A 15,084-nucleotide genomic window follows, 5' to 3' on the forward strand; every position below is an offset into this window, starting at 1 on the left:
GGCCACTCCGGCCGGCAGGTAACTTACAGGACTATGTATTCGGTGCTTGTAATATTTCATCCCAGTTTTGCTGGACGAAAGAAAATGCGTTGCAAAAACATTTTCGTTGAGAAACACTCGATTAAATTTGTAGAGTATCGAAGGTATGTGCACTTCAAGCCAGCTTTTCGCAGCGTAATGCGCCTTCTGGCCATCCTCGGGGATACCAACTTCCCCGTGATTGCTGATGTCAGGGGGCCGGAACAACAGTGGTAAAATTAGAATTTGTACCATTATATGCCCAAAATATTATTATTACCGGCAATCTTTTTGAAGAAAGTTAAGAACAATGTAATTCTAGGAAAATTCAACCACCTACATTCTGCTTCAGTAAAATCATGATGATGGACTGAGCAGATGTCTGTAAGTAGATATCATTCCCATGCCCCATATGTGAATAGACGTGCAATGAAAAATGCCCTTCCACCATACACTATGCTTTGACATACAGAATGTACATAATCTCGCGAATTCCAATCCTCGCTTTCAAACAGTCATGCTAGATATCCGTACACTGCAGTGTAACTCAGTCTTATCACCTCTTCACTTTTCAGAAGTTATCTCTGGATCTCATAGTTGTATATTCTCTCACACACATTACTGAGAATTAAAAAATAACACAATCAATAGAAATGGAAAGATCTCTCTCTCTCTCTCTCTCTCTCTCCCTCTCTCTCTCTCTCTCTCTCACACACACACACACACACACACACACACACACACACACAACACAAACATCCACACACACACACGCTCGCATACAGATACGGAAGACAAGTACAACCCAAAGGTCAAAACTCTACTGAGAAATGAGACATTCTGAGATAAGGAACACTCACAGAAATGAAATGCATTTTAATCAGCCTCTCTGAAGCGCGAGTCCTTTCATCTGGAAAGACAGAGAGGTGAGAACAATGTGGACTACAGAGTTAATTGTACATGACCACTCGACATGTACAAGGCTGGGTGAAACCGCCGTAACTGGAGTCTACCAGCACAACTAGACCAACGAAAATTTGAGGTGAGCTTAGGATGTGACGTTTTTAAGACGTGGATAACCCTGTCCCTTTTGCACCGTCATGAAACTACAATGATAGTTTTCTTTTCAGTGCATATGTAATACTCTTTCCTGAAATTCTCTGCTTTTCTTTAATGTCAAATTACCTGTTACGAAGTATTATCACAAATGAATTATCTAAAAAAAGCTTCGAAAACATTATTCGTAACATTCTTCTTAATCCTGGTCCAGGTGACCTTGTTCTTAGCTCGCACTAGTGTTGTGCACGTGAATTACAAAACCAGGCAAGGCTAAATCAAGAAAGTTAATTATTTAATTCTTTATTTGTTCTATAAATCAAATTAACGACAGAAGATATGCCGTGGAACTGCAAACAGAAGGAAAGGATGATGCAGTACTCAGAATGAACGTGGCAAATCATTTTATACTACCAATCTGAGGACACAAATGCTGACCCACAAAACGCCAAATAGGAACAGCTTGTACATATATTAGGATTTGTTTGCTGTGTTGTTGGCTGTGATTGTAAAGACAGTGCAGTGGATTGATACACACTGAAGAAGCACTCGCAGGTTCTAATGTGACTGGGAGCATTGAATACATGGTTTTCGTCGAAATTTAAATGTATGATTTCTACATTGATTTGAGTATATCTTCCGAATGGAGCGCTTTGGGACTTCAACGTTACCTGTAGTTTAACTAGCTGACAAACGCGGCGTTGCACGTGTAATTTTGCCAAATTTCTATTACAAACGAAACAGTAAATGAACTGTGTTGGTCTGTAATATCCCAGAAAATTTCTGCACGCTAGTTTGAAAGCTGCCAAAAGCGCTGCCAGAAGTCAGAGATTTCCTTGACTCCAGTGTAGGAGCATGAATAAATGTATTAAAACTTCAGGTATGATGCGGGAATTTCTTCACGTATCTCAGTTTTTATGAGATCATATTTATAAACTTCATGTATGATGCGGATTTCCTCACTCAGCTCAGTGCTTATGACGGCATATTTCTTGAACAACGTGTCGAAAAAAAAGGGTTCAAATGGCTCTAAGCACTATGGGACTTAACATCTGAGGTCATCAGTTCTCTAGAACTTAGAACTACTTAAACCTAACTAACCTAAGGACATCACACACATCCATGCCCGAGGCAGGATTCCAACCTGCGACCGCAGCAGCAGCGCGGTTTCGGACTGAAGCGCCTAGAACCGCTCGGCAACATCGGCCGGCTGCGTGTCGCAAAATGATATATTCGCGTAGGTACAGTCACCGGCATATGTGGATACTGGCTGCGAATTTTATCGCTAATAGAGTTATTAGCATGGAAGTTATACTATGGATGAATTTACACGTCTACAATAAAATTTATTCATCACTTTTCGAGTATGGAATATGTAACAAGAATATGGTATAAAGTACTTGCATAACTCCAGTTCTGAAGCACAAAATGCACACACAGGCAAATTTTCTCATTTTGTAACTTGTTTATGAAAAACGTATGATTAAAGATAACATTTTACATACAACTCATTCGTATCTGGATCATACTGTAATAATAATCTCAGAAAATAATACTGTGTAATAAACAAAAATTCCTTGTTCATCGCCTGAGTGCCATTTCTCTAGCTATCTCCTGTACGTGCTGCTCCTTGTCAGATGTAAGAGACGGCCTTAAGGCCCTAATCTGGTCAGGCGAAATACACAATAAATAAGTAAATAATATACAGGGTGTTTCACAGTTCCTACTGCAAGCTTCAACGGTTCGTAGAGGGAATTTAGTAGATACATTTTTGATAAGAAACTCATGTACAGATATGTATCTCTCAGCTAGAAAATAACTTTGAAGACCTAATCTCCGAGTTCACGGTACGCACACAAAGTGAGAAATTGGAGCTGTCGCTCAGTAGTTATTAAGACATCATATACCAGTTTCGTCCGACTACAATAACGGCTGCAAGAAACTCGTACGTTTGCACTCAGGAGGGTTGACTGATATTCCACAGACGCACCGCAATCTCGACTTAGAAAAGGACATCCTTATTGAGGTAGAAGAGAACATGACGACACATAATCAAAACATTTCCCATGCCATGGATTCCTGCAGAGCACACAAAGACAGAGTTCACTGTCTCCTCTGTGTGCCTACCGTGAAGCGGGAGATTTGAAAGACGCGATATTCTAACCTATTTTACATCCAAACGGTACCTTTCCGTACATGGATTCCTTGTAGAGTTGTAATACGGCCATATGCTTTCGTAGACTATCGTAGACAAGCATACACCACGGTAGTTTTCCCAGTAGACTTGGTCAATTAAGATCCTACTCGCATTACCTATACGTTAGCTGTGTTATACCTGTCGGGCGTTACCTCATTTCGGTCGCTGTGTTTAGGTGTGAAATCAATATCTTAGTAGATTCCCCTTGAAACCGGAAGCGTTGAATCGTCTAGAAACTGATTAAGGATATCAAAGGACCACGTAACTTACAGAACATTAGTAAGCGACCAACGTTCTTCAGCATGCATCTTCGTTTTAAAGTATGGGAATTGTATAATACAAGGACCATCGAAAACAAGACAGAAGCCACGTGTGAGTACTGTGGAACCATACGTATATCACAACGCAGGGGCTACTGGTCTAAGGCCACCTGAAGTGTAGACTCTGTCCATAATCTGTCAAAATCTGACTCAGAAACTTTTACAGAGATTATGAAAAATAATGAAACATCGATGTCTACTATGTCTGCGACCTCACCTGATGAACAATCTTGACTGTGGAATGCGACATCATCAGTGTCATCATGCACTCCTACAGACATTTCTGACACACTTACAAGGGGAAGGCCTCACACACTGCCAACTAATTCGGCTCAAATTTGGCAGGTCGCTAGTGTGGAACCGAAAACGAAGGAATCTAAGATATTTTGGGTCAACATCCCCGCAATTTGGAGAAAATCACCCCTAAAGGTTATGACGAGGAATCGACTCAAAATTGGAGGGATCGATAGATAATTGTAAATGGAGCATTTTCCATCATCAAGTATGGGGTCCGCAAACGCATACTTTCCCAGAAATCGAGGAAAGAAACTTTTACAACTGCCGCTTCTCTATCCATATGGTCAAAGCTTTTGGCCGACAGCGCCGATAACGCCGGCACGGTAGCTCAGCGTGTTCGGTCAGAGAGCCGGTTGGCCTCTGCAATAAAAAAACTGAGTGGAAGGATAAACAAACGAACTTGAACGGATGTCATGTGACGTCCGCAACGACCAAACACAACGATCAACAACGAAAAACGTGAAAAAAAGGAAAAAATGCGCAACGGCCAAGGTAACTGGCTGGGAACTGGAAAACCCAGGTTCGAATCTCGAAGAAACCTAGCGGATGTTACTCTTTTCGTTTGTAATTTTCCATATCTCAATTTGTAGGGATAGGAGGGTTAATAAGGTAAGTAAATCAATAAAGAATGATAATAATAAGGTACGGAAACTAATGTTCCAAACGCCGTGAGTTAGGAAAGTATTATACTTTTAAGCCTTGTCACTTGAAAACAACTCCGAGTAAGAGTGCTGCGAATTCCTCACGATGGATCACAGATAGCCAATCGCGAGATGCTTGTTTACAGCGAGGCACGGGACAGAATGCACGCGGGGAGAGTTATGTTGTCCCGGTTGTCTCTTCAAATGGCACTATGGGACTTAACATCTATGGTCATCAGTCCCCTAGAACTTAGAACTACTTAAACCTAACTAACTTAAGGACAGCACACAACACCCAGTCATCACGAGGCAGAGAAAATCCCTGACCCCGTCGGGAATCAAACCCGGGAACCCGGGCATGGGAAGCGAGAACGCTACCGCACGACCACGAGCTGCGGACCCGGTTGTCTCTTCGTCATATCATAGTTGAGAACCTGGAAGAGCGAAGGTGTCCAGCACGAGCCTTATAGAAGTCAATCGGAACGAGTTGTTTTCCGTCATTAGGCTGCCGCGAACCTCGCGGATACATGTAGTGATTTTTTCATCGTTAATGCGCCGAATGAAATACGTTTTGTGAATGAAAACAATGTTCTTCCGTAAGTAACATATGACGAGTTCTGTATGTCGTTTGTAGTTATTAGCTCGTCTGTGTATGCCACGGTAACTAGTTATTGTTTGTTGTGTCATATCTTTCAGGTGCATAACCTGAATAATGGAGGGTGTACACCCTTCGACTAGCGCTGTAACATATAGTTGGGAGCCTGTCACAGACGATGGCAAGCGGGAAGTTACCAATGCACTACCGGAAGCGGGCAGTTCTGTTTCTCGGCGTTCCAGATTGATAGGTGCGGCCATCGTCGAGCGATTTTTGGAACTGACGAACGAAATGACTTTTGTTGATACTGAAGTACTCTACCATGAAGACGAAGCAGAAGGTGATTCAGTGGAAGATATCCCGACTAGTGAATCGTAAAATGGCCATAACCCTTTGGAAATCTCCACGTTACTGGAAATATGTGCATCATCTGTTCCCGATTAGTGTTCAAATGGTTCAAATGGCTCTGAGCACTATGGGACTTAATTTCTGAGGTCATCAGTCCCCTAGAACTTAGAACTACTTAAACCTAACTAACTTAAGGACATCACACACATCCATGCCCGAGGCAGAATTCGAACCTGCGACCGTAGCGGCCACGCGGTTCCAAACTGTAGCGCCTAGAACCGCTCGGCCGGATTAGTGTTACGAACCGGTTACTAAAGGATTGAACTACGGCGCTATACCCCTTGAAGAAAAAGTAAAGGCTGTAGCTATAGCCAGTAATCATCCAAATTGGAACTTACAAACACTGCATAAGAATGGAGCAACAACAGCCCTGAAAAGGAAGAAGGATTTGAAATTGTGGGAAAGTGATATCGTTAAAGAAGGGACAAGATACGACAAATACCCGGTGATAAGTAAGTGGACCTATTTGTCGAATCTCGCTGTCGTAACGAGAATGTAACAACGAGAATACTTCATGAGTGAGCTGCAGGTGCAGCGCTTCAGTATACGCCCAACAAGGATTTTACTTTTGCTGCATCATTATCTTGGGCATGAAATTTCAAATCGAAAATTCGTCAACGGCACGTCACTAAATACGTCTCTCATAAGGAGGTACAAAATATAGAAGATATACAGAAAGTGGCGGTTCTTTTCAGCACGCAAACGGCGTCACTTATGACCGGTTTTAATCGTGATTACGTGATCAACACCGATCAAACAAGATGCGAGTATCGGGTGAACATTCGACGCACGTTATTTCATAAGGGAGAAGAACGAACCCTTGTCGCATTTGGTAGTAAAAACAAACTAACACATTCGTACACGGCGCAATATGCCATCACAGCCTCTGGAAAAGTGTTGCCTAAGGTTTTCCAGTGCTTACAAGAAACAAATGTTACATTTGGTCCTCGGGTTACAGAAGAGGTCAGTCGTATAACCGACTCGTTGAAAAATGTTTACATTACCTGCTCCAAATCCGGGAACCTGACGAATGCGATTTACAGAACATTTTTTGAGAATGTTTTAAAACCATACCTTTCTGACAATAAGTTTTGTCCAATATTGGATTCCTGGAGCGGACAAATTAACACTACAATATATGACACAATGTTTATAGTTGGCGAGGGTCAGCCGACGTGCACAGTAAAAGTAATACCACCAAACTGCACACCTGTGTGCCAACCGTGTGATGTTTATTTCTATCGCCAGCTTAAAAACTCTGTTTCCAGGCCTCAGAATTTGCAGTGTGCTTCTGAAAACCCAGCGGGAATTGCACAACCGCACGGATGCAATAACTATTCACAGCATATGTCATAACCAACTTTCAGCACCGATTTTTCAGGCAATGATATCGTATGCGTGGTACGCATCAAAATTAATTCCCGAAAAAGACATATTTTTTAATGTAAATCAAGTTTGTTTTCCGCCGACTCTTCGGAAAGAACAGTGTAGCTGTCGAAAGATTGCATTCATTAGATGTTCTTGGTGCCGTGGGTATGTTTGTTTCGAATGTTTATATGACAAGTACCATCCATCTAACTGATCGAAGAAAAGTGAGGACACATAATAGTGACTGGAAGATCCATTGTAAAGTGACCTGGAGTAACATTTTAGTTGTTTACCATCCCAACAGGTTGAGAAATTTATTTGCCTACCTTATTATTAACATTCCTTATTGATATACTTACCGTATTAACCCTCCTATCCCTATCAATTGAGATATGGAAAAATACAAACGAAAAGAACATCCGCTAGGTTTCTTCGAGACTTGAACCCAGGTTCTCCGATTCCCAACCAGTGACCTTGTCCGTTGCGCTATCGGTGCTGTCGGCAAAAAGCGTTTACCATGTGGGTACAGAAGCGGCATATGTAAAACTTTCTTTCCTCGATTTCTGGAAAAGTATGCGTTTGCGGACCCCATACTTGATGATGAAAAATGCTCCATGTACAATTATCTATCGATCCCTCCAATTTTGAGTCGACTGCTCTTCATAACCTTTAGGGGTGATTTTCTCAAAATTGTGGGGGTGTTGACCCAAAATATCTTAGATTCCTTCGTTTTAGATTCTACACTAACGACCTGCCAAATTTGAGCCGAATCGGTTGGGCGTGTCTGAGGCCTTCCCCTTGTTAGATCAAGTCGTCGATAGAGCTGTTTCTGCTTCAGGAGCCTCATTATCGATGAAAGGGAAAGCCTTTCATTAATTCGTCCTCGTTATGGGTCATTTAGCCAACATGCTATGGATATCACACTACTCAACGCTGAATATCAACGTGTTCACGCTTTTGTCACCGACAAGATTAAATGTTTCAGACCTCTCGTTGATGGGTAGACAGATGTGTCCAGACACCAAATGATTAATTTCATTGCTACAACACCAGAACCAATTTTCTTCAAGATTATTCATCCTGGGGAGTGCAGAGAAACAGCACAAACAGTTATAAAACACACAACGCACTAACATTGAACAATGTGCGGTTCTAATTACACACTAAACAAGCAAAAAAAACAAAAAAAACAAAGAGAAGTCGTCAGCTCCCAGTTTGTCCCTCATATATTTTGTTATGTTTCTTTCCCTGTCAATTCTACCAATTCTGCAATTAATCCCACCATTTATTACGCCACTTATGTACTGTACCAAGACTACTCAACCATAGTTTTGGTTGAACATAGCTCTAGTTCCTCATCGAAAGTATATATACTAAGTCGCATCTGCGAACTCTAGAAGCATGTAATCGGAATTGTGAAGCACCTTGCACATGAAAATACATCTTTCTACAGTCACTATCTTTCAGAATTGAACTAAGTTGTGTAATTTTCATGGTCAAATATTCGCCAGTTGATTGTCGTAAATTTAAGTGAATTTTAAATATTTACATTTGGGACTCTTATAAATATCCTCATATGGACGAATGATGACAACATCCCAAATGTCTGGATCAAACTTCGTATTCAAAAGAAAAAAATATTGTAAAATATTTCACTTTCTGTAACAAATATTATTTATTACGTCCCTCGAAAACAACTGATGCGCAGAATTTTATATTAGACAGATATATATATCAATCTGTGCAGTGTAGCGTATTTTATACTGCTCGTAATTAAAATCCAAACATCATAAAGGTGGAACAAAACAAGTGTCAAAATGTATAAAGTGAAGTAACTGCACAGAACAGGAGTCAAGATATCTACATTCCGCACGTAAAGGAGGATTACGCAGCGTGTTTCAGTAGTATGGGAACGGGGAATGTTCTGCCTCACTCTGCACTGTTGCCAGATCTCATTGTGTAAATAAACACACGTCACATTCCACGTAATCCACTATTAGAAATCATAAGAGTGTATTACGACGCTCAACCTGTATCTGTTTTGCATTCACACTACTACTGCACATCTATTTAGGAAGAAAATTTAATGGTGTATATTTATTAAAATATCCACCTCGCTGTCTCCTTAATGTGAGATGTCACTCCCAAGGGAACACTACGACTCACCCAGTTACTTGTCGTGTCACAACTACCTCACTGTGGTTAATGTGTGATGCTGGGAATGTGAATGCAGTACAACAGGCTTGAAGATAAACTCAGAGGTGGTTCATGCAAAACTTTTTCTTCTCTGCACTTAAGAAGTTAGTCAGCTGCTGTTTGCAGTTTCCCAATTCGATACACCTTATACAGTGGTCCTCCCTTCTCCCTCCTATCCTTAAGTGAGCTTGGTGGCGTAGTTACTTGGCTGTTATGGGTACATGCACGCATGCTGTGTGGAGTTTTGGGGTCACAGATCCGCATTCAGGGCTATGCAGCACGCATTTAAAATGTGTACTGTAGAATGTCCTTTCCAAGAAGAGAAGCAAATCCTTTTCCACTTTATTAATTACGGAGCATTGCCACAAACCACTGACTTCTTTGCTTATAAAAGCAACAATAATGACACCACTCTTTAAAGGGAAAGGGTGATGCTAACTTATTATTTAAAATCATGGATTTAGCATTGTGACGCACTCTTCATACAAAATATCGTGACACAATCATAATTTGCAATGGGCACAGTATTCGACTACATACCCCTAAGGTTTCACCCTCCCTTTATTAAAGTGCAACTTTGTGGTGTCATGTACCTCTTACATATAGCGTGATTCAGCTGCCCCTACCTATGGGTTTATGCAACCCACAAGGCCTTCAAAAATCACATGACGGATTTTCATATTCTCTCGCTCGCTACAGCCAAATTATTAATCATATAGAAAAAAATGAACAAGACCATTTTTGTGAGAAATTCAATGTACTTAAATTTTGTACTGGGATACGTTTTCGCCAGAGGCGACGATTTTAGAGTTGTTCAAGAAAAACTCGTTTGAAGGTGATTTTTGTTTTTCTCGACTAATTCGAAAAATAGGTCTCTAGCGAAAAAGTATCGCAGTACAAATTTTAGCTACATTAAGTTTTCTGTTCGTAGTACTAATAGTTTGTACACAGCGACCGAGGGTGGTTGAAAATCTTTTATGTGGCTTTTGAAGGCGTTGCGGGTTACATAAATCCCATAGATACGGGCAGCTCAATCGCCCTATAGAATGTTCACATTAAAGCTCCACAGCTTCCGCCACAAATTTCGATTACTTCCTGTGCATACTGCTTTTCCAGTGTATCTATAAATCCTTGTAATACTACAGAAAAACTTGTTGACAGGGCAATCACAGCTGTGAGGAATCACCTTGGGGATTAAGAAGCCGCTTCAGAAGTTTTTAATCCTTTTATTATCGGATTACAACCGGTTTCGTTGAACTAAAAACCATATACTCATGTGACGTCTATATAACAATAAATCATGAAAGAGTAACATACCCTAAAATACCCAATAATTTGAGAAAATTTTTAAAATGTTATAAAACAACTAAAATAGAAACAATATTTACTCATATAACTAAGTCATAAGACCTAAGTAACCAGAAAAACGAAACCCAACATTCATTCTCACACCAGACTAATAACCGCTATATGGTGGTACGTCAATTAATTAAAATCAGTCGGACGTAGGGATCCAAGTTTAAAAAGGTCGGTGGAGCCTAAACAAATTACATCTTATTAATCGACTGGCAACGAGAAGATACACACAAAAAAACATATAAAGATCTGATGAGCAGCCATTTTAGAGAACAGAGGTGGAGCTTGCGGCGAAGAGACAAAAAAAGGGGAGGAAAAAAAACGGACAACGTATGTCAAGTAAGTGACTTCCTAACGGAAAGGAGATATGAATAATTTGAAATAATAATCAGTCTTCACTTTTATTAAAAATTAAAAATTCATAAATCAATGGTAACCGGTTTCGATAACATTTAGATCATCTCTAGAATGTAAAAAATAATTCTCCTTAGAAGTTAAAAGGTACCACAATTATACAGTCCATCTACACAACAAAATATACACGATCATCATAAAACAGAGAGGTTTTTACACTATTAGGCGGTGAGCAGACAGACGAGCAGAGCACTGACAAGTGTCGGAAGACATCTCGAGCAGCTGCTGCATTTAGCAATGATTTACATAGCCGCCGATGGTGTCTACGTGTGCGACGTTACACTGCCATTCGATCATGTCTTCTGGGCGCTTCACTTTTTTTGCCAGGCAATGTATTTGCTCCCAATGGAACCAAAGGAAGACTTTTTCCTTCAGTTTATTATGTATTACACATGGTTTCATTGGGGCACCGGGAGGATCTGACATGTGGTTCACGGATTTTGATGAAGCTTTGCAAGGACTTTCTATACTGAGCATAAAGACACACGTGTTACGGGTTTTTGTTAGACACGTCCTAGTTTTTGGCTAAAATCTAGGTCAGATTTGATGACGGAAAATCGTATTTTCAGTGCTATACATCGAAAGACCACCTAAAAAAATATTTTCTGTTAATATAATATGGGGTCCAAAGTTAATAATGTTCGAGTTATTAACGTTTGTGTGTTTTCAAGTTGTAGCTTGGTACCCGTCATTCAGTGTGTCCAGTATAGCGATGTCGGCGGTCGAACGGTCGCCGGGACGGTAGCTAAGCGTGTTCGATCAGAGGGCTAGCTGTCCTCTGTAACAATAATAATAATAATAATAATAATAATAAAATGAGTAAATGGGTCAACGATGAACTTGAACGATTGTCATGGGACGTCCGACCCAAGCAAACGAACAACAATGAACAAAATGAGATTTAAAAAAATGCAGTCAACGCGTTAGACTACCATACCGCTGGTCCGTGTTCGGTTCTTGGTGATGCATTTTTTTTTCGTTCGACATTTTTTTAGGTGTATCTGATAATATTCTGATAACAGGAATACTTTTGTTTGCCTTTTTTGAACTAAAACGTGGGAAGGTGTGATTAATAAACAAATAAGTATATATTATAGTATACTTGCAATTACTTTCATCGTGATACATAGTACAAAAATACACTCAAAGTATATTATTACGTAATCCTAACATCGTCTATTTGTGAGTATTCTCGCAGTCAGTGGATTGAAACCTATAACAGAAACAGGCAAAAGAGAAATATTTCTCGCACCATAAGCAACACACGAGCAAAATCTCGTCGCATTGACACGTTTTCTGTACATTATTCGTGGAAAACGTGTTTTTGATTAATTTTGCTGAAAACAAATCTATCAGATACCAGTTTGGATGCCTACCAAGAGTACAATGGTATATCTCGAAAGACAGGCGTGGACAACTGGTATGGACCAACACACGAATTTTGATATCATCTGCCCAAGCCTAATTCTCTTCCATGCTGACATGTCGCATGATTCTTCCGTCGTGCGATAAAATTCTTTACCTGTCGGGAAAAGTAAACGTCAGGCGGTTGAGAAAGGGAGGTACATTTCGGTGCAGGTCGGTTAAGCATCATTATCTCCGAAAGTCCTATCTAGCGCGTCATGTATCACGATGTAACTAACTGTCAATACATTATATATTATATACATGTTTGATTATTAATCATACCTCCCGATGTTTTACTCGAAAAAAGTATTCTCATTATCAGAATATTATCAGGGAGACCGAAAAAAAAATCGAATGAAAGAATATCCACGACCAAGAATCGAACACGAATAAATTAGCAGTATGGTGGTCTAATGCCCTGAGCGCTTGACCCCTCGACCGCCGACCGCGCTCTGCTAGACATAATGAACGACGTACCCCAAGCTGCGACGTGGAAACACAAAAATGTTAATAACTTAAACATTATTTACGTATGACTCCATATTATATTAACAAAAAATGTCTGTTTTCAGACGACCTTTCAATGTATAGCATTGAAAATGTGATTTTTCGTCATCAGATTTGACCTAGATTTTTTCATAAAGTAGGGAGTGCCTAGCAAAAACCCGGAAACACATGTCTCTTATTTTCAATATAGAACGTCCTTGCAAAACTTGATGAAACTCGGTGACCCATATGTCAGACTCTCCCCTTGTGAGTGGAATTTGGTGATGTCAGTGACGGTTGAGAATCGATTTCGCCATGAGGTCTTCTCCGAAGTACCAGAATTTTGGACGCCTCAGAAATCGACGTATATTGAAAATAACAGGGATTCCAACGGGCTCTGAAGCTTTATTCACGGACGTAGAAAGGAACTAAGATTAAGATTTCAGTTCCCGTCGACAAGGCCATTACGGACGGAACCTTACAGGCAGCCTGATATTCCTTTGGATCCCACAGAGGCCACGAGCTGTGTGTGCTGCATTCTTGTTGGAGCAATCTCATTTTACGTTGATGTTACCTACTCTAACTTTAATTTTGTACACTTAAAATTGTTCCAAGATAAATTCTTTATACTGAGCTGTGTTTGTACGTTTACCTACTTTAAAACAGGAAAAAAAATATCCGCAACGTGCTCTCTACACTTCGGCTAAATCTCATCGGAGACTGTAATTATTCAAGTTGTTTTGGGTAATTTGTGTTTGCCACTATTCTTCCTGCTTATACCATACGAACTTCTGCTCTTCTGTTATTCCACATCTGTAATATATCATTCGCGCTTCCTGTGTTTCAACAAAAAGACAGACGTATGGTCGTATTGCAGAAACTCTTCAAACTTCAGCCATCTTCGCACTCAGAAAGTCGCTACACACTGTTTCCGCGAGATCAAATGTTACTCTTCCCGTGTCATCAAATCAACGAGTGCAATCTGAGGCAGGAAATACCATACATTCCCACGTATTGATTTACCTAATCTTTATGATCCTCATATCTTAATAACCCACACCTGAAATGCGAGCCTGCAGGAAGAAGTATTTGACCGCCATGTGTCATAACATACGAGCGTCATTTTATAATCAATAAGCCTATACTTTCTTGAATATGGTAATAATTTTCTAAGCTCTAACATCGGAGCGAAAAAAACAGAGATTCACTATAGAATTTCAGTCTATGATGAAAATAACTGTCGACAGAGTATCGATTTCAGTGCAAAATGGCGACCTTCAGTCCTGATTAAAACAGACGAAGCCTTATATTATCCTGGAATGATCAAGCCAAAGTGGCACCGTCAGTTGATATAAACGTCGTTTAATTTTATTTGCATTTATTGACGATGCTACTTTGTCTTAGTAATAATACGATCATATAAGGCTTCGTTGTTTTAGTCAGATTTGGAGAGGGTCATTATGGACCGAAATCGATACTCTGACGGCAATTTTTTGTGATCACAGGCTGGGATTAAAGATACGCATTGTAGTACTTCCTGGGTTTCCAGCTGAATAACTGTATTTGTAATTCGGTATGTTGTCACGAAAGACATCATCTAGTACAGGTGCCCGAAGAAGTTGACATTCACTGAGTTGAAAATAAAGTACACAGTCACTCGGAAATAAAAACAAGAACTCTCAGGTCTATGAACATCTGAAATCCACGTTTCCTGCCCATCTTCTGGCGTAAAATTACCAGGACATAATTCATGGCCATGCAGTGAAAATACTTGTAATCGGATAAAAAATATACTAATTTCAAGAACACGAAACGTTCAAGGAAACCACAATTAGAAGCCTATTCCGGTCGCTACGAGTTTATACATGCCACCTACATGCCTCATCCTAAGACAGCAGTACGAAATACTGTAACACAAGCCGACGAAAAACGGACGAATGTTGTGCTTAGCATTATCCAGGCCATAGTCGTTAATGCATGTGGTTATACAGTGGACTTATGGACTGATACATATCGGAAAGTGTGTTACCTAGCTATTACTGTGCACTTTATCAAGATCAGACTCTGCAAAATATGATACTGGTGACAACTCACTTTTCTGAGAAGAAAAGAATCTGAGGAATTTATTAACAACATTATTTAACTTGTAGACTAATAAGATTTCATTTATCACTCACCGTGACGCTAACGTATACAAGGCATTGCAATCCTTTTGCAGCATAAGTCGTGGAATAAACCCCTGCAACCTCACTTATCAAATAATTGTCATCGAAAATGTGTTTCAGGACTGTGTACAAAACATCCACGTATATAATACAGTGATGT

The sequence above is a fragment of the Schistocerca serialis genome, chromosome 4, assembly GCF_023864345.2.
Source record: "Schistocerca serialis cubense isolate TAMUIC-IGC-003099 chromosome 4, iqSchSeri2.2, whole genome shotgun sequence".
NCBI lineage: Eukaryota > Metazoa > Arthropoda > Insecta > Orthoptera > Acrididae > Schistocerca > Schistocerca serialis.